General features: G+C 44.8%; 1 long non-coding RNA gene and 1 pseudogene across 5 annotated transcripts in view; one reads left to right on the top strand and one right to left on the bottom strand.

Moving 5' to 3' along the window:
- LOC118238616 overlaps positions 1–17394 on the bottom strand; it is a 176770-nt gene extending 159376 nt beyond the window's left edge. For 3 of the 5 annotated variants that reach the window (XR_004769397.1, XR_004769400.1, XR_004769396.1), the window contains exons 1-2: positions 16453–17394; positions 16203–16285 (exon numbers count right to left, since the gene is read on the bottom strand). This is a non-coding gene — a long non-coding RNA (uncharacterized LOC118238616). Of the gene's footprint in view, positions 1–12789; positions 13268–16202; positions 16286–16452 lie in introns of those variants that run through there. The other 2 variants (XR_004769399.1, XR_004769395.1) reach the window with 2 other exon arrangements.
- On the top strand, positions 33–626 carry LOC100760359 (annotated as a pseudogene).
- Positions 17395–19421: the final 2027 nt, after the last annotated feature.

The raw sequence follows: 19421 nt of genomic DNA, 5'->3' as shown, positions 1-19421 counted from the left end.
GAGATCTGTAGAAGACACCACAGAGGCCTTTCTCTGCTGCATCCACAGCCGTGAGTATGCTCAGGCTACAGAAGAGGCTTGCCTCTAGCGTCCTCCGTTGTGGTAAAAAGAAGGTCTGGTTGGACCCCAATGAGACCAATGAAATAGCCAATGCCAACTCCCGTCAGCAGATAAGGAAGCTGATCAAAGATGGGCTGATCATCCGGAAGCCCGTGACTGTTCATTCCCGGGCCCAATGCCGAAAAACACTTTAGCTCGACGGAAGGGCAGGCATATGAGCATAGGGAAACGGAAGGGTACCGCCAATGCGAGAATGCCCGAGACGGTGACCTGGGTGCTAAGGATGGGATCCTGCGTCAACTTCTCAGGAGATACCGGGAATCCAAGAGGATTGACCGCCATATATACCACAGCTTGTACCTGAAGGTCAAAGGGAATATCTTCAAAAATAAGCAGATTCTCATGGAGCACATCCACAAGCTGAAGGCAGACAAGGCCCACAAGAAGCTCCTGGCTGACCAGGCTGAGGGTGGTAGGTGGAGGAGCGCCTCCAGGCCAAGAAAGAGGAGATCATCAAGACTCTGTCCAAGGAGGAAGAGACCAAGAAATAAAGCTTCCCTCAAGTCTGTACATAGTGGGCTGCCTGTGACCTCAGGTGTATCAGCCATTAAAATAAAACAAGCCTTTGTCTGTTGCCCTCTTTAAAAAAAAAAGACACCACAAAGAATCCACTTCTAATCATTGTCCTGATCTATTTTTAAAAAGTATATATATATATATATATTATATATATATATATATATATGACTGCTCTATCTATATGTGCAACTTTATGTCAGATCTCACTATAGACAGTTGTGAGCCACCATGTAGTTGCTGGGAATTGAATTTAGGTCCTCTGGAAGACCAACCAGTGCTCTTAACCACTGAGCCATCTCTCCAGCCCTTCTGATCTATCTATTTATAGTTGGACACAAAGCTGCTGAATAACCACACAGTCTAGCTCCAAGTTGTACCCTGCTGGACCAAGAAAGCCCACGAAGGCCTTGAGGCTGGATACATCTGCATTAGAACTTCAGTCTGTCATCCAACTTGCAGCTCTAAAAGCTGTCTGCAAACCACCTGACCTTCACTTTTCTCATTTGGAAATTGGGGCCAAAGATACTACCTTTGCAGTGTTGTTATGAGGATTAAAATGCATTAAATGTTAAAATACCATCAAATGTTAGTACCCCATCTAGCAGACCAGACATGCTTCATTTTTGAGGCAGGATAAAAAGGCAAAGGAAAAGGACATGGGAAGGGGCCCCTCACTCCAGAGTCCAGAGTCTATCTGAAACCTCACCAGCTAGTCAAGAATTCAACACAGACACCATTCACTGTGCAGGTTGCCAACATAGAGACAGTATGTCTATAGAGGTATTCCAAGTAAGAATGTTTAAATAGCATTAATCCACAAGGCAGGCCTCAGCATATAGGGTCTCATTCCTTGCCCAGATATTTTTGGCTGCATCACAAACAAAACCATTAACTTGTTTACAATGAAAACACCCTAACTTCCTGAACCACTGTGATCTAGGATGTTGTCTTATAGACTATAATCCTATCCAAAAACCAGAGGAAACACTTTATTGTCTCATTTGGATTCCTTAGCAAGCCTTTGAAGACAGAGCTCCAGAGTCCAGGAAAATCCTACGCATGGCTACTGCAAAGAAGACAGTTAAGCGCAACCCACCTTTGAGAGGCCCACATGCATGCTCTTGGGTGTGTCTTGTTCATCCCAACTACCTCTTTCTATCAACCCACACACTAAGTCTATGCTAAAAATCTCCCTTTAATAAACTTGAACTCTGCCCATCCAGGCTCATCCTGAATTTCTTTTCGGCTTCAGAGTCGGGGATCCAGCTTTTCGTGACTAGAGAACTCAGGCTGCCGACAGCTGTGCTGGGCTGTGTCACCCTCCATACTTCTGCTGACTTTGGAAAAAATAGCATTCTGAATAACCAGATTGTAAGACCCTTGCAAACACATGGTGACATCAGCTCTTTTTTTTCTTCTTTCTCTGTGACTTAGTTCTGAAAACTGAAGGTACTGAGGAAGACTTACAGGAGACCCTGGGTTCAGACTCGGTACCTGCACTAGGTTCAAGGGACCAAACCACCATGGAATCTAATCACACTGCATGGGTATACTATGGTTGGTTGTAGGAGGCTCTGCAGCTAAGTGACGGATTAAGCTGTACACAACTAACCAGGTAACACAACTAGCCGGGTAAGCTAGTCCAACCAACTTACTGGTGGATGGACTAGGCTGTAGCCAATTGAGTGTTTCCTAGCTCTCTCCTCCCCTTTTCTATAAACACTGCCTGATTGCAGTTGGTTGGGATCCCTGGACCCCTTTCTGAGTCCTGCTTCCTTTGGCCATTGTTTTTATTCTGCTTTATCAAATGAACTATTGGATGCAACTGGTCTACGGAATTTCCCTTGTAGCGGGGGAAGGACAGCGGAGGACACATCTTTGAACTCCCTCTGTATGGAAGGAATCACCTATGCCTCTCAGTAACTCCTGTTCCCAAAGATGTCAGGCCTGAAACTTAAACAGCTCCCTGGAGGTTAGAGGTCATGGCAGGTCATCTTTGTTTGCCTTGGCACAAGCTGCTGCCCTGTGTCATCTCAGCTCTGCCTTCCTCCAGCCTCAGTGTTTACCTCAGCTCTGCTCAATTAGAGGATATTTAGGACTCCTTTCCTCAATTCAACATAATAAACACCTCATCTCATCGCATCATAGGTTTCTCTAGGGAACTCCAACCTGCTATCTAATTAAGCCTTGTTGGGGGATAATTTTTTTCCAGGAAGTTTTAAGCTAAACACATATAGAAACAGTAGGTAAAGACTAGAAAGATTCGCCCCAGCAAACAATGCTAAAGTACACACCTTAATTATAGGGGAGCAGAGAATTTGCTTTCATCGCTTCATAAGGTATTTTGTTCTATGCGAAGTGACTTTTGAGTTTCCATCCCAGGTGGGTCAGGGTTCAGCGTTTTATTCCCAAGAGCTCCCAGGAAGTGGGAATTGAGATTTTATGCTACTAAGAAAGCAAGCAGAAAAAGTCAACAGTTTAATGTCTGTGTGTATATGGGGAAAGGGAGTGAGAGAGCAAGAGAAAGAAGGCATGGGGGGGAAGTGGGGATGGGTGGGCGCATCCATACCGAGGCACTGAAAGAGTTCTGGTGAAAAGCAGAGAACAGAGACTGAATTAACAGAGGTGCACACAAAGGGGTCCAGGGACCCCAAGTATATCTTCTGGTCACTATATATACTTCAGATTTAAATCCAGGGAGAGCTGATGTGTGGGCAAGAGGCCTGTGTAATCAAGAAGCCCTGGTCAAGGCCTGGAAAGATGACTCAGCAGTTAAGAGGACTTCCTCCCTCCCTCCCTCCTTTTCCCTCCCTCACTCACCTACCTACTCGATTACTGGTCTTGCAGGGCACCCAGTTTGGTTCTCAGCACCCATATCAGGTGACCCACTGGCTTCCCAGGACACCTGCATGCATGTGGTGTGCATGAACTCACCCAGGAACATACACATAAATACGTTTGTTTGTTTAAAAAAGTCTCATTCCATGTGATCTGCTTGATTGCTGTCTTGGGTCTAGGTCTACAAAGTGGCTAAACATTCTTATTGTTCATAAGAAACAAAAACTAATTAATGGTCCATTTTCAGAAGTGCCTTGAGGTTCAGCTCTGGATGAACAGGAAAACACTGGTCCCTGCTAATGCCTACTAGTCCCCCCCACCCCCACCCCAACAATAACAAACCCTCAAGGTTTAGAGGGAAAAAAAAAGCAAACAGGGCAACAAACCCACACACAGTGCTTGTTAAGAAATAGACAAATACATGTGGGAAACGGAAAGGTGAGACACAGGTGACATCTAAGATTGTACTCTCCTGATTACTCAAAGAGGAAAGGGAGAGAAATAAAACCCCTTCTCTACACTCAGTCAGCACTCATGCGGTGCCTGGATGTAAAATCTTATAAAACAGAAAGGCTCACTTGAGCTACTTACTCTGCCTGCCTGCTATCTGCTATTAGGAACACCCTCCTTCCTGACATCACTCACTATTAGGAATGCTCTGGTTCCTGACATTGCTGGAGCCTCAGGAGCTCTGCTTCAGGGGTAACAGATATCTTCAGATAATTGCCTTGTCTAGGAAGTGACCTGTCCCATAAGACTTGGCTGTTCCTGGAATTCAGGGTGGATGTAAGTCTAGGACACTGCTGGAGTTATGTGCCTTTGGGAGACAGCTATGAAACAGGACACTGTAAAGATCTGACAGTAAGATGTCTCAATTATGCTTATCTCTGTGTGTCCTTACCCTGGAGTGGGTGTCACCAGTTTTTAGAGAGCTACTCCCTGAATGATAAAGATTCCTACACAGGGGCTGGAGAGATGGCTCAGTAAAGAGCCTTACAGAGGACCTGAGTTCTATTCCCAGCACCCTCACTGGGCAGCTGCCAGCTACCCCCAGCTTCTGGGAACAGGGATGTCTAATGCCTCTGGCCTCTGGGGGGCACCTGACCTCACATAGACACATATGCATGATTAAAAAGAAAAATAAATCTTAGAGAAAAAAAGATTCCTACCTTCAGAGGTAAATAGGCGACCTAAAGTAAAAGAGACAGTGATGAAGGTGGAGGCAGAAAGAGCAGACTTTACCATGTCTCACTTGGTGGCCCAACAGAAGAGTAGGTGCTTTTTAACAAAAAATAGTTTGTACCTGCCTGATGATTCCCCCACAGACTAATTTCAGAGTTTATAGCATATTAGTACCAACTAGATTGTTAAGACTGATAACTTTAAAAATGCAAAACAAAACAACAACAAAAAAATTAAAACAAAACAGAACCACTCATTGTTAGGCTGATCCCTAGTCTGAGAGTGTGGATCCAGTGTGGTGCCTGGGAATTTACATTTCTAACAAGCTCCCAGGCAATGCTGGGTCAGGACCTGGCTTTCGGAAGCAGGAGCCCTGGCTGTATTTTATAATCACAAGGAGTTCTCAGAAAGAAAGCAGAGATTTAGATAGAATTCAGCTTGACCAGAATCAGGGCACCTGGGATTTGGAATGCTTCCCAGGTCATTTCTCAGGACTGAGAGCCACAGATGTGCAAAAGTTTCCCCGAGAATGTATGCTTTTCTCTCACAACAGCATGGCAGCTGGGGAAACATGGGCAGATGTAAACAAGATGTGTTATGAAGCCTCTCTGGATGCAAACAAATCACTGGGAAAGCCAACTAGGAAGTAAAGAAAGAACATTGGACCTGCCAGGTATTTCCTGGTGGTGAGGATGAACGGGACTTCAGCTCATGGTGACCCAGTTTGCAACGCTATGCTCCTGGGCAAAATCTCTCCCCCAGAGCTTTCTTTAATTATAAAATAATCAACTCAGTATTCTCTCCCTACTTCAGCAGAAGGGCTCAGCACTCCTGGGTGGATTATAAGCCAGTAGAGAGGTACAGTGGCTCCTTTGGGACTCTCCAGAGGTGAGATAAGAAGGTAACACTTGGCTGGGACTTCTCATTTATAAAGAGCTCTTCATCATCACGTTCATTGTTATCAAATTTTTTACAAACAATAAGATTTGCTCAAGCCTGGCCTTACTTGCCTTCAGTTGGTGGGTCAATATTTCCTTTGGGTGTCAATGCTAGCTAAATAGAATCTCTAGGACACTTACAGAGAGAACTTATCTCCAACCCAGAGTGACCAATTACTTCTCAGTTCTGAGGGCACCAGAGCTTTAAAAGCATAGAGTGTGGGGGTTAAGGAGGTGACACATGATGTGTAGGCTGGGTGGAGAATTGTGGGCTTTAGAGTGAATAAAGTTGTATGTAGAACAATATACTGGCACTTTCTGGAGATTTGGTAACTTCTTTGTCTATAAGGGTGTGTGTGTGTGTGTGTGTGTGTGTGTGTGAGAGAGAGAGAGAGAGAGAGAGAGAGAGAGAGAGAGAGAGAGCTTGTGGGTATGTCTGTGTGTAAGAAATGAGCTCTGTGTCTGTGTGCATATGTGTGAGTTTGTGAGTGTGTGTATGTGTTTGTGAGTATGTGTGCACCTGTGTGTGAGTTTATGAGTGTGTGTGTTTGTGAGTGTATGGGTGTGTATATATATGGGCTCTGTGTATGTATGTGTGTGTCAGAAATGGGCTCCTTTCTGGTACATGTGATTACAAGTTCATTTTTACAGAATCATTGAAAAAATTGTGACATTTCAAGCTCCATAGCATTGTATCTTCAGCAATCATTTTTATTGGTGATCATCTGGACATGTCTGGCCTCTGTAGTGTGTGGCACATGCATGTGCCCTTGCCCTGGCTTCCTGAACACTTGGTAAGCATACTCGGTGGATGTGATTGGTTGTTGCAATGTGCACATGGAGTAGAAGACATCTTCCTCTAAAAGAGAAAGCCCTTTGTCACTGCCATGAATATTTAGAAAGTGTTTCATATAACTAAGTTAGAAATAAATAAAACTTCAGTCATGCCCACAAAATGGTGGGTGATGGGGAGTTGGGCATAGCCTGGTTGGCAAATGGCCTGCTAAACTTGAGGTCCATCCCCACAACTACATTAAAACCTAGATGTGTCAATGTGCACACCTGTAGCTTGAGAGCTGGAGGAGAACGTGAAGTTCAAGGTCATCCTTGGCTACACAGAATTGGGGGCTAGCCTGGGATACTTGAGACCCTCTCTCAAAACAGATAGATGGTGGATGATAATCTCAGGGGTAATTCCATAAATCTACTTTCATAGCCTAAACTCCCTTGGGAGCTTGTAGAAGACCTCAGCTTGAACAACTTTTCTTCAGTGTCAGAACTATTTCATTACTGGTACAAGTAGCATATTTCCCTCATTGTTCTGTGTGGTATTGGGTTACATTCTATTGTCCAGAGTAAGCTATAGATAGAAGATCTCAGTCCACCCAAAGCCCAAACCCAAGCCTTCCCCCCAGAGTCCCCGTTAATTATAAAATAATTCTAATAGACTGTATAGGGAGGGCAGCCAAAGTACAGGCAGAACTTGGAAAAGTGGGCTCTACCCCTGGAGGTGAATTCTCAAAGGCCAAAAGCAGCCAGCCAGCTGGTGAGTAAGAAGGCCAAAACAATTGAGTATCTGGATTATATAGAAAAATAAACATTTCTGTGGAGAAAAAATTAATAAAATTGAATTATTGGCTACCTAACTGTAAAAAGCATAATTAAAGAATAGTTGCAGGTCAGTTCGGTAGCACACAGCTGTAATTCCAGCACCCTAGAGGCTGAGGCAGGAGGATCTGAGTTTGAAGTCATCCTAGGCTAAATAGTGAGAATATGATTAAAAAAAGACAGAGGAAAATTATATATATACATATATACATATATATAATTATTAAACATTTAGTGAGTATATGTAATATTTTAGTGATAATGTTAAATGTGTATTTAATTCTGTAATATGCTTTCTATGACATGCTGTGGCTTGGTTGTTTTGTTATCTTGTTTTTAATTCTGGACTTAGGTTGTCACAGGGACAGCGAAGTCTAAACCCTGGTTTCCTTAGGAAGCCACTTGACCTCTTTGAGTCTCTTATATTGTCATACAGAGCAAAGAGGTTTCAGGATGGCTGAGGTCAATTCAGGTTTAAAGTGACCAAGAGGGATGTTGTGGTCCACATGAGCATTGGAGTTGATTTTTCATCTCTGAGCTCTCAGGCAGGTCACTTCGCCTGTTGCTCAGTCTCCTATAGAGAATAGAAATAAAACACCATACCCATTTAATTGGGTTGTTGAGATAGTTAAATGAGAGACTCTTCAGAAGTTTCTTGTTAGAGACACAATGCATAGTAACTGAGTCCCGTTGGTGCTGATGGATATTATTACAGTGATTTGTCCTTCCCAGGATAATTCAGAGAATGGAAACCACAGAAAGCCTTGAAAACCATGAAAAGAAAAATGGAAAAAATTGAAATCAGTTTGTCTCTTTAAATATTTTATTTCTAAATCATATGCGTATGTATGTGTTTTTTGTGCATGTGAGTGCAATGCCTACAGAGGCCAGAAGAGGGCATTGGACCTCTTGGAACCATAACTACTGGGGGTTGCAGGCTGCCTAACAAAGATGCTGAGAACTCACCCTTAGTCCTCTAGAAGAGCCATTGTTCCAAAATCAGCTTTTGGATATAAGGAGCAGATAGAACTATGCCTCCTGATTTCCCCAGCAAACCCTTGTAATGCATATTTGCAGAGCAAGCTCAGGACTATGTTCTCTCTTCTGGCTTCTCAATTTCTACTGTCTCCTCCTTTCAACCAAAATAGTCCCTGGTACAAAGAAAGCGGTCAATAAAAATCAGCTGCTGTAGTGGTGGTAACTTTGAATATTACCCCTAACGTGGATAAGACAGTAAAGAAAAAAGTATAGATACAGTGAAAATACTTTGCAAAATAGAAAACAGTTAAGAAAGCCAAGTATTCTCTTAGCCAGTGGAAGTGATTAATAAGAAGTATTTGGCCTGATGTGGTGGTGCATTCCTGTATTCCCAGCACTTTTGAGGTGGAGTCAGGAAAATCAGGCATTGAAGGTCATCTGAAGCAGCATTAAGGAGTTCAAGGCTGGACTGGAGTACACGGCACCCTAAACAAAAGAAAAGGGAGGGAGGGAGGGAGGGGGGGAGGGAGGGAGGAAGGAAGGAAGGAAGGGAGAGGGGAAGGGAGAGAGAGAGAGGGAGGAAAGAAGGGAGAGAGGAAGGGAGAGAGGGAGGGAGGGAGAGGGAGGGAGGAAGGAAGGGAGAGAGGAAGGAATATTTTTAGAAAGAAGGAAACAGAAACCACGTCGTGTTCAGTTTTGAGCAGAAGGAACTGGAGTGATCATCTTTCCTGTATGTGACCTTGACTCAGAAGGACTCTGCATCCTGACTAGAGTGATAGGGAGCAGCCTTCTCCCTGCAGGAGTGTATGTAACCTGCCTGGGAATTGTGCAGTCTGTCAAATTCCTGACATTTGACTATAGCAATGTTAATGTTCAGTCAACCAGACAGCAGACCAGACAGTGGCTGCATCTTAGCAGTCCACTGAAACATTTGGAGAGGAGAACAATGAAAGCTGAGAGGTGCAGCGCTTTGCTCCTGTCCCTTCAGCCTACCATACACAAGACGGAGAAGGAGAACTCCTCATACACCAACTGTGCCCTCCTCCAGCAGCCGCAAAGCCACAACCTCGGTATTGCACAAGCAGACACTTGACGCCATGCCAGACACCATGTAGGCAGCTCTTTAAGCTGAGTAATGAGACTGCGTTTATTGGGAGCCTTTAATTACCAGTCTAATGTACAAACACATTTCTCTCTGGAGACACTCACACAAGCACAGGCTTTGTTCTGGGAGGAGAGCAAGCTGCTTCTGCTTCCTGGCAGAGAAGGCATGGGTCCAGGGTGATAGTTATATAGATTGGTGAAACCCAGCCTGCTCCTGTTCGAGTACACCCCCTTTCTCGCTCCCATCCAGCAATCCAGAGCTGAGTCTCTGACGGTGTCTGTGGGGCAGCCGTTGCCTCACTTCACCTTTATCTGCTGTATGATGGGAATAAGTGGAATCTGGACATGCTACTAGGAGATTTACAAAGCAAGATGGGCCCTATGAGCTGGCCTGTCACCAACCCTGATGACCTAATTCAATCCTGGGACCCACCTCCTCCAAGTTGTCCTTTGACCTGAATTCATGCATGCACCCCACCCCCACACTCTAAATAAAGTAATAAAAATAAAAAAAAGACTACTTACAAAGCAAAACAGAAAAATAAGGGTCATCACAGTGGAGGCCACTGAGTTTAATATGGAAAGTGAAAACAATCCAGCTATTGGAGCACAGCTCTGTTCACCTTGACAATGGGAAGGGGCGGAAAGGCCACACTGAAAGTAGTTCACACATACCAGGTACCATTTACAGAAGAAACGCCATGCTGAAAGTAGTTCACACATACCAAGTACCATTTACAGAAGAAACGCTGCGCTGAAAGTAGTTCACACATACCAGGTGCCATTTGCACACCCTGTCCTGAACGAGTCTTCCCCCTGAGATGTCATTTAATCTCACAGCGACCCACAGGACAGAAGCCATTTAACAGTGTTTTCCCTACCTCCCTCGCTGAGTTGCTGCAGCTGGACTCTGGCCCTCAGGCAGGCTTCAGCCCAGGGGCTCTGTTGCTTATAGCTTCTTGATATTTACACAGCAGTTCACTGACAAACTTCTGCATGGCAGGTTGAGTGGACAAGGTGTGGGAACACAGTCCATGAACCAAGCTGTGCAAAAACTCGGAATAAACAAGACAGGAGTCGTGTAACCTCTGTTCCTCCGTAACATTGTTGCTCTCGGAACCTGCGATCATGCCCTCCCAGGTGTAGCAGATAGGAGTGAGTTTACTTCAGATTATTCGTTACAGCTGGCCTTGTTATTTAGCTATATGCCTCTATGGAAAAGCATGCTTTTACCATGTACGGCTTGTCCTTGTGATTTTATACTTTATCCAGGTGACTCTGATAACCCTCAGAGTATAAGTTATCTGATGCTATGAATTAAGTTGGCTATTGCATGGGACTTCAGTCCGCCTCAGTCTTAGGTCCTGCTCTCCCAGGTTTATACTACCAACTAGAGTGGAAACACAAGACATTAATACCATATGACAAGGATATAATATTAGAAACAACGAAAGATCTATAAGAGACAAATATCCTTCTTAACACTGTGATCCTGGGCTGGAGCCCTGATGGGAAGAGAGACAAGAGATGTTGTGCCCAGCCCTTCGGTAACCATACGGTCAAGCCTGTTCACCTGCACCCACTTGTTCACTAGGGTATCTGGTCTAGCATGGGAGTAATACAAGATCTAAGAGAGAACACCACTGGACAGTCAATGAACCCATTGCCCTCAGTTTCCCCATGTCCCAGAGAAACTGGGGAGCAGAAACTGGCAAAGAAACATGGGTCTATTCACAGTTCAGCCAAAACAGAAGATGGCAGTTTCATGACTACCATACAAGTCATTTGATAACTTGTAGGAAATTGTGAGGGGACATGAAGATGTATGCAGTTTAGCTGTGAGATAGCTTCGTGTGTTTACAGCATGCAGGAGTCATGATTGAAGCTGATGCCCAAAGGAAAGATTCAGAAGCTCCAATTGCAAATCCTTCACAGAATAAACCCATGAACAAAGAACTCTGCTGGATCCAGAATGGATAAGGACCTCACTGAATACAATAAATAAATAAATAAATAAATAAATAAATAAATAAATAAATACATGTTCTTTCCTGTTTCAAAATGGAGGACATTAAAGGCCCTCTTCTTCTCAACCCAGACTTGAATGAAACACTAACAGGAAATTGAGGCAAACTTGGGGCCCAAGGTCACTTTCCCTCTGTTAAAGACCTGATAAAGCCTGGGTGTATACAACCTGTCTTGTGTGGCTCAGGAGAGTTATGAATGGGGCCTAACACAAAACATAAACTTAAAACATTATGAGTTTTTATTTTGTGATTTGTTTTGATACTTGGTCATCACTTGAACATGGATTTAGTAGATGATATCTTTGACAACACAAGGTAGAACACACCTATTAGCTGTCTCACAGCTAAATCTATGTGCATTCTAGGGCTGGTTTTCTGTAAACTTCAAGATGGCCACAGGAACCTGGAACAAGGGGCCTGGGGGAGGTGGGAACTGGACTTTCTTCTTTGGTTGAATGAATGTTTTTCAGAACAATTTCTGTTTCCTGATATCTTTGGAATATAGGAAAACTGAGGAGATGGTTTACGGACCTGAATGCCCAGCAGAATTCTAGCTTAGAGCTTGAACTTCTTTTGTCTGTCTAGACACCCTTGTGTGGCAGCCCTGCGGGTGCCTTGCTCTGACACCCCATCCCGACACCCATTGTTTGGCCATCCTGCCCTCAATGGGACTCTACTGGTGGGTGCTCTTTGCTCGGGGATTCCCTTTCAGCCTAGTACTCCTGTCCCACCCTCGTACCCTCCCTTTCCCTTCTCAAGTGTGTCAGTCCTTTACCCCAATCTGAGCCACCCACCAACACACACTCCAGAGGCACCCTCCTGTGTCGTCTACTCCAGGCAAAGTCTCTGCACATGGAGTACCGTCTTGGCTTTTGTTCTCAGAGGACTAAGCTGGGGAGTCTCCCTCCAAGGGAGAATAGCTCATCTCTGAAATCAAGGACTTAGACACCCACTGTCTACCTGATCACATTTAGCTCATCCGTCTTGCACACCTACAGCCTCTCCCATTTGGCTTTGGTCTTCCTGTTGTTTGACCTGCCTGCCTTCCCACTTGTTGATTTCCTCCCCTCTATTTGAACTAATTAGAGCTCATGGTTTCTCCATCAGTGGCTGTGATTGGCAATGCTGAGAAGACCATTATTTCTAAACACTGAAGGCTACTTTTCATCCCTGGCCCAAATGGTGTTCCCCATCCGTGGTGACAACCAAAACCAGCCTCACCTGCTTCCAAACACCACAGCTATGGAGAACATCTAGATTAGTCTCTTGTCACTTCCATGTGCCCATTGTCCTTCCATCATAGTAAGCTGAACACACCCCTAGCCTGGTGCCTAGAGCTGACTACTGGCTCCTGGCCAGTGAACAGGTGCTAAGTCCTGCTGTCACCAGTTTTAGGGGAAAAGCCTCGTCTCCAGTGGCTCTAACAGGTTAGGCTTGGCCGCCCACCCTGATATATCAATTAAAGGGGCAAGTGATAGTGAAAAGTGGAGATTTAATCAGTCCATTGGGTGGAACAGATAAAGGGGTTTAGTGACCTCCCGAGTCTGCCTTCAGGGGACTTACATGAGTTTTAGGTTTAAAGAAAGGAAGAATTGGGACAGGGAACAAGAGGTGTACATAATTAAGCAGTCCTGGTCAAGGTGGTCTGATAATCGCTGTCTCAGTTCTAGGAATGAAAGTGATCCAAGGAAGTCCTTTTTACTTGCTGGGCCAAGATCGCTCCAGTAAGATAATTATTCATGCTTCAAGGTAAAGCTTGCCTTTATAGACCATTACCCTCTTCTCAGAGGTGGTCTGTCCTACAAGACTCTGGTGTTCCCTCAGTCTAGGGTGACTTCACATTTAGGACAATGGCTTAGCTCTGTGCTTCCAGCCTTGAAGGAGGATGACATAGATTAAGCAGGCACACATCCTCTAGGTGATGGACATGCCTAAGCAGTGTGGCATGGGAGTCTAAGAGGAAGGAGACAGACACAAAATGAAGGTTAGAGTGCTGGCCTTTATCCTGCTTCTTTACTTTGTGGGCCCAAGTGAGGAGACAGTGATTTTTAGAAATAGCTCCCTCTAAGAACCTGTTAAACTGTAGGAATGATTTCACTGTTCAACAGACTGGTGCTGCCATCAAGTCCTTGTCATTAATCCCAAGATGATCCCCAACACGCATGGCAATCTAATGAGTTTGCTCTTCCAATCCCCAGGGTAACCATTAAAACCTTTTCTATGTCGATGAAAGCCCTGAACTTTAGCCTATACAAACTAAGGAAGAGAACTCTATGGCTACAAAAGAAAGAAAGGAAGGAAGGAAGAAAGAAAGGAGAGAAAGGAAGGAAGGAAGGAAGGAAGGAAGGAAGGAAGGAAGGAAGGAAGGAAGGAGAGAAAGAATGGAAGGAAGGAAGGAAGGAGAGAAAGAATGGAAGGAAGGAAGGAAGGAAGGAGAGAAAGAATGGAAGGAAGGAAGGAAGGAAGGAAGGAAGGAAGGAAGGAAGGAAGGAGAGAAAAAGTGGAAGGAAGGAAGGAGAGAAAGAAAGAAAGACAGAAAGAGAGAGAGAGAGAGAGAGAGAGAGAGAGAGAGAGAGAGAGAGGAAGGTAGGGAAGGAGGGAGAGAGAGAAAAGAAAGGAGTGGATGCTCCCAGTTTATATCTTCAAACCCTTGCCCACAATAGTTAACTCCTGAAACACCTGCCCATCCTCCCTCCTAGGACAGCAGAAAGGGGGCTCTTTCCCTTGTCTAAAACCACCCCCCATCTGTGATCCCATCCCTCTCTTCTACAGCAAATGAAGCAATAAAAGCATCCTGTCTCCTTTGTCTTTCCTCTCTCTTGCCTTCCTTATTCAAATATATGCTTCTTCCTCCCACATGGAAAAGATGATTGTTGATAAAATATGGACACCTCTTCACGCAGCACCTTAGTAATGCTTCATTCAGGAGGTGGCTTAGCTTGCCTAAGGATTTAAGAATAAAATTCCTCCCCTTTAACCCTACATTACCTCCATGGATGACCAAAACTCTTTGGCTGCCTTCCTGCATGGTCTCTATTTATTATCTCTCCCTCACAGCTGAATCCTTTCTATCTTAACCGTCCTGGCATTGCTGAATGAAAATTGTTCTTTCCGAGGGCATTTGCTGTATTGATCCAATCTTAGAGAACCATACCTACCACTAGTTTCTGTGATACCAGCATCCCCCATTTTATTGCCTACATTTGACCATCTCCCTGTCAGGGACAGCTTGCCTTTCTGACCATCATTTTAAATCTGTGTCCAGGGTCTGAAGAGATGGCTCAGTGGTTAAGAGTGTTTTTTCTCCACCCACCTGGTCCCCACAGTCACTTATGAAATAACCATTTTGAGGCTTAATTATCAGTTACAGCTGTTTGGCCAATGGCTTAGGCTTCTTAGCTGGCTAGCTCTCTCTTAAAATATTAAAACATCTTTATTAATCTGTGTATTACCACATGGTTGTAGCTTACTGATGATGCTCTTGCATCTTGCAGAGCATCTTCCCTGGCAGCTACAAGGTGTCTATCTGACCCCGCCTTCCTTCTTTCTCTGTCTTTGTTTGGAATTCCTGCCTACATACATTCTGCCTGGCCATTGGCTGAAACAGCTTTATTTATCAACCAATAAGAGAAACACATAGTCACAGCATACAGAAGGACATCCTACATCATGCATGTTTAGTCCTGGCACTGACATGGTGGTTCACAAGCATAACTCCAGGGAACCAGATACCTTCTGACCTCTAAGTGTACCAGGCATACATGCAAGTGGTATACATACATACATGTAAGCAAAATGCTTTTATGTATAAAATATAGCAAATAATTGTTTAAATTAAAAAATACCTATGCCCAAAGCTTCTGTCCCTGGGCCCCCTTTCCTTACCTTTCAAATTCTTCCCTGGCTATAGCTCTGGGAATAACCACAACCTGTAGAGTCTATGTGCTAACAACTCCCCAACTGGCAGTCTGGTCCTGTCTCCTAAATCAGATTCTTCTATCATCCCTGGGTTTGCACTGGGCTGTCTTAGAGTCTACCAAAATCACAATTTGTATGTCTGTTGAGTGAATTGACAACAGCACAGACCACTCTAGGATTTTTTTTACATAAAATGACTTCCAATGAGGGGGGCTCATGTTCAACACTGGTTGAGATGAATGGAGAAAGCCCTAGGCCTTGTCCAGGAATGGATTCCAGAGCAATCCTGCAGAATTTACCCTTAAAAGGGGGATGTTCTGTTTGATATAAGCAGGAAGCTGGGGGATGAGAAGCCTGATGTCCCAATAGGAGCTGAGTTCAGATGAAGCACCTGGACACTCTGGCCAGGACAGTTGAAGCCAGAGTCATCAACAGCTACTGATGCCATCAGCACCGTGAGGCTTCAGGCTCTGCTGCATTGTGAGCTCAGGACTCTCATGAGGGAAGCCGAAGGAGGGAGCAAAGCCACATCTGGACCTCCAGTTTTAAGAAAGCATATATAAATATCTGGGGACTCCTAAGAGCACTGCAGTGAGTCATTATACCATATCTGGACCTCCAGTTGTAAAAAGCATATGGAAATATCTGGGGACTCCTAAGTGCACTGCAATGAGTCATTATATCACATCTGGACCTCCAGTTGTAAGAAATCATATGTAAATAGCTGGGGGCTCCTAAGAGCATGGCAGCGAGTCATTATACCAGCATCTACGGCAGATCATTATTTCTCCAGCATTTCACTTCTCCCCTAAAGCTCGTGTGCTGCCTCTGTCCAGTTTCTCAAACCTGAAACAAAGTAGTGTCCTGGACCTGCTCTCTTCTGATGCATACCCAGGCCTGCCAGGTTTGCCCCTAAGTACCTTTTCGTTCCATCCCTTCTCTCCTTTCCATTTCTTACATCATCTCTTACCTCAATTGTAGCCTCCTAGGCAGTCTTTCTGCCTCCATGTTTGTCCTTCTCTGTTGCATCTTCCATAATGTAGCTGAGTAAGCCTAGTAAAACAACAAGAAAAATGAACACAACACTTCTCTGCTTAAAAAGAACTCATTAAAAATGGTTGTGTGATGATATATTATTTATGATTTATTAAGTCTTGCCTGAGAATTCAGAAAGCAAAGCCAGCCTCAAGCTATAGAGATCAGTCAGTGGTGATACGCACCTTTAATCCCAGGACTCAGGAGACAGGCAGATGGATCTCTGAGTCCAAGACCACCCTGGGCTACCAGAGAGTGAAACAGAACTCACACCTTTAATCCAGGATCTGAGGAGTATAAAAGGTGGAGGCATTCAGTCTCAGGAGTCTGTAGCCACACTGCGGAGAGCATAGCAGTCTGAGTGAATCTGAGGAGCAGTGAAATTGGGAGCAGTTTGAGGATCGCCCCTTTGGTCTAAGCTGAGGTAGAGGTGAGAGCTGTGGCTGGCTGCTTTGCTTTTCTGATCTTCAGCTTGAAGCTTGAACCCTAGCATCTGTCTCTGGGTCTTTTATTTTTCTTGCTACAGGCCATCTGTTTTATTAGGTTCCCCATCCTGTGAGCACGCACTGGGTCTTACAGACCACAATATGTTGTCTTCATCTTTCCACTTGGCCTCCTTTCTCCACACCCATCTTCAATAGCTCTTTCCTTAAAGTCATAAAGGAAACCTCCAGGTCTGCCTTTTGGCTCTGATCTCTTGTCAGCCGTGGGCTTCCTTGTTAAAACTTGAACTGCCCAGTCAAGGATTGTCCTAGCTCCTTCTCGGTCAGGGTCTCTGCCTTCATTAGAAACTTTTGCTCCACATCCCACATCTCAGCATCTCTCTTGCCCTCAGATCTGTGCATTGTTTTACTGACTTCTCTTCACCCATGTTTGTCCCAAAGACTTAATAAACTCCAAGCATATTCTTGGAATCAGATTCAAAATGTCTCTGGAGAAATAAAACAGGCTTTGAATGGCTGAAGAAGAAAACTAACTTTATTCTCACTCTTAATTTTTATCAAGACAGCATGGAGGGCATGTGTGCACATGTATGTGCATGGTGTGTATGCATGTGAGAGAGAGTTGTGTGTGTGTGTAAGTGTGTGAGTGTGTGCATGTATGTGAGTGTGTGCATGTGTGTGAGTGTGTGTGTGTGTGTGTGTGTGCATGCGTGTGTGTGTGTGTGTGTGCATGCGTGTGTGTGTGTGTGTGTGTGTGTGTGCATGCGTGTGTGTGTGTGTGTGTGTGTGTGTGTGTGTGTGTGTGTGTGTGTGTGTGTGTGACCACACTAACGTCATAACAGACGGCTTATAGATGTGCAGACCCTGACACTCCTAGAGGGAGGGATACCAGCATGTCTGGTGGTACTCGCCAACCTCCCAAATGGAATCCCCGCCAGTTGTTTCTTCGTGTTGTCTGTTGGGCTTTTGATTGGATGGTATTCCACAAGGAGGTAAGTAGAGCAGGCACAGATGGGAAGGAAGCCAAAGAAACCTGCAGCTTTAGTGCTGTGGTTTGAAAGTGAAATGCACTCGCCAGGCTTGAAGTTGTGAACACTTAGTCCCTGGCTAGTGGTGCTGTTTCTGAAGGTTGTCATATCCGTAGGAGATGGAGCCTTGCTGGAGGACATGGGTTACTGAGGGAGAGCCTTGCACTGTTACAGCCTGCCCCACTTCCTGTCCACTCTCTGATTCCTGACTTTGTATTCAAAGATGCCCCTGTTTCCAGACCTTCCCATGATGATCGTATCCCTTCGTAAAGCACGAGGCAAAATAAACCTCTGCTTTCTCATGTGTATCTGGTCAAAGTAACAAGGAAAGTTCTACAGTTAGGTACCTCTTGGTGTCAGACGTATTCCGTCTACACAGCAGCTGCCAAGAGGGTGTGTTTGGCCATGGTAGCCTATGAAAGAAGAGGCTGCTTACCTTGTGGAATGAGACCACCTGGCTTGCATCCCATTTACCATTTGTCAGTGAAGTGGCTGTGGTGGTTTGAAAGAAAATGGCCAGCAAATGGAGTGGCACCATTAGGAGGTGTGGCTTTGCTGGAGTCGGTATGGCCTTGTTGGAGGAAGTGTGCCACTACAGGGCCAGGCTTTGAAGTCTCATATATGCTCAAGCCACTTCCAGTGACCCAATTCATTTCCTGTCGCCTTTCCATCAGGATATAGAATTCTCCAGCACCATGTCTGCCTGCACACCATCATAGTCCCAGCCAACATGCCCCCCCACCATGATGATAATGGGATAAACCTCTGAAACTGTAAGCTGTCACCTCAATTCAATGTTTTCCTTTATAAGAGTTGCCATGGTCACAGTGTCTCTCCACAGCAGTGGAAACCCTGACTAAGACAGTGACCATGAGAGAGTTAACCCACTGGATGTTTCAGTTGTATTGTTGGTGAATGGTGTGGTAACATGACCTCTGTGCAGTTAAGGGCATGTGTGAGCATTAGTACAGTACCTGTAACAGTACTGGGCAAGTGCAAGCACACTGAAGAGACTGGTGAGTACAAAATGTTGGCATTTGACAGAGGAGGAGGCTGGGGTCCCAGGAAGCTTATTAACACCTGTGGCCCCCCAGACAATCAGAGGACATGCTAGATACCACCCTTACAATCTGGGTTCAGGGCCAGCAGTTTCCCAGTCTGCTAACTACCCAACTCATAGCTAATACCTATGAGCCATGAGTCACTTTTACCATGTCCTCAGAAACATCTTGACCAATGTCCCATTGATTACTAGAGACAACTGGGAAAGCTCGAGGTTTCACTCCCCAAGTCTCCCTCTCAATCTACTTATGTTGTCCCACTACTGCCACTTGTAGCTGATACCTCACCCCAAATGAGACCCTTTACCAAGGCCCTGGTTCTACCCCTGAGTAATCTGAGTTGACTGCAGTAACTTAGCTTTGATATTTTTTAAAGTACTAACCATGTTAGGAATTAACACACAAACTTCGAGACTAAATATTTTTATTAAGAGGAAAAATATGACAGACCCTTGCTCTCAGGGGCATATAATAGGCAGCAAGATAGTCACGTACACAAACACTACAAACGTGACCAATACAGGAAGGGGATCAGAAAGAGGCTGAGCGCTGTGGACCACTGACTCTAGGATATCGCTGAGGTATCACACAGCTTCCCATGTCTGAGGACTGGGAACAGGAT

The sequence above is a fragment of the Cricetulus griseus genome, chromosome 3 (assembly GCF_003668045.3).
Source record: "Cricetulus griseus strain 17A/GY chromosome 3, alternate assembly CriGri-PICRH-1.0, whole genome shotgun sequence".
Lineage (NCBI taxonomy): Eukaryota > Metazoa > Chordata > Mammalia > Rodentia > Cricetidae > Cricetulus > Cricetulus griseus.
The sequence above is the reverse complement of the archived record's forward strand: the minus strand, read 5'-3'. Positions and strand labels throughout refer to the sequence as shown.